The 1519-nt window shown below is 36.0% G+C and overlaps 1 non-coding gene across 1 annotated transcript; it reads left to right on the top strand.

The window, feature by feature from the left end:
* The first annotated feature begins 1175 nt into the window (after window positions 1-1175).
* LOC116472053 (U7 small nuclear RNA) lies at window positions 1176-1237 on the top strand. The gene has a single exon (XR_004248966.1). It is a non-coding gene; the product is annotated as a U7 small nuclear RNA (small nuclear RNA).
* Window positions 1238-1519: the final 282 nt, after the last annotated feature.

Raw genomic sequence — 1519 nt, 5'->3', positions numbered from 1 at the left:
GGGGGGGGTCCTTCTCTAAAGCCTGGAGCCTCTGAGCTTGTGACCTACAAACTGGAAGGCACAGGTGTGAAATGTTCCCAACCATGCAGATGGGTGCCATTATAATTTTGTGGTACTATATCTCAGACGGGGACTCATCACAGCTTAGCAATCCTATTACACACCCACTGCCATCGATTTCAAACCTCATTACTCATTTCAAGCCCTTTAGTACTCAGTTTAGTACCCCACTCTCTCTCCTCTGCAGGAGATGAATTTTTTTTTAAATAACAACTTTATTGAGATATAATTCATATACCATAAACCTACCCCCTTTAAAGTGTACCATTAAATGATTAAGTAATTTTTATTATATAGGCAAACTGTACAACTATCACCATGATCTAATTTTAGAACATTTTTATCACTCCCCAAAGAAGCTCCCTACTTGTTAGCAATTACCCCTCATTTCCCCCTCTCCACATCTCCTGGCAACCACAAATCTACTTTTGCTACTTACTGTCTCAAAATAGGATTTGCCTATCCTGGACTTCTCCTATAAATAGAATCATACAACATGTGGTCTTTGGGTGTGGCTTCTCTCACTTAGCATGGTATTTTCAAGGTTTATTCATGTTGTAGCAGATATCAGTACTTTATTTCTTTTTATGGCAGAATAATATTCCATTGTATGGCTATGTCTTTGATTTTTCCATTCATCAGCTGATGGACAATTGGATTGTTTCCAATTCTGGGCTATTATGAATAATGGTGCTATGCACATTTTGTACAAGTTTTGGTGTGGACATACTTTCCAATCCTGTTGGGTATATCTATAAGAGTGCAACTGCTAGGTCATGTGGTAACTCAAAATGATAACTGAGTTACCATTAAATTGCTAGGTCATACGGTAACTTTGGAGAAACACCATTTTACGCTCCTCCTGGTAATGTATAGGGGTTCCAATTTCTTCACATTTTTGCTAATACTTGCAACTGTCTGTCTTTCACATTTTTGCCATTCTTATGAATGTGAAGTGGTATCTCACTGTGGTTTTGATTTGCATTTCCCTAATGACTAATGGTGTTGAATATCTTTTCATATGCTTATAAGCCATTTATATGTCTTTGGAGAAATTCTTTTCAAATCTCTTGCTCATTTTAAAATTAGGTTGTCATTTTATTACTGAGTTACATTAGTGTTACAGCTCTTTTAGAATTTGTCTAGCAGGTTTTCTGATTTTTACCCGGAACCCCTCCCCAGCCAAAAGTAAAAGAAAAAAAAAAAGCTGCAATAGTTCTTTACATAGTTTAGATACAAGGCCCTTATCAGATATTTGATTTTCAAATATTGTCTCCCATTCTGTGAGTTGTTTTTTCACTCTCTTGATGATGTCATATGAAGCACAATTTTTTTTTTATTTTGATAATGTCCCATTTATCTATGTATGTTTTCTTTTCATTTGTGCTTTTGGTGTCATACCTAAGAAACTGCTACTTAACTCAAGGTCATAAAGATTTACTCCTGAATTTCCTCCTAG

Source organism: Hylobates moloch, unplaced genomic scaffold (genome assembly GCF_009828535.3).
Source record: "Hylobates moloch isolate HMO894 unplaced genomic scaffold, HMol_V3 SCAFFOLD_6, whole genome shotgun sequence".
NCBI classification, from domain to species: Eukaryota; Metazoa; Chordata; class Mammalia; order Primates; family Hylobatidae; genus Hylobates; species Hylobates moloch.
The sequence above is the reverse complement of the archived record's forward strand: the minus strand, read 5'-3'. Positions and strand labels throughout refer to the sequence as shown.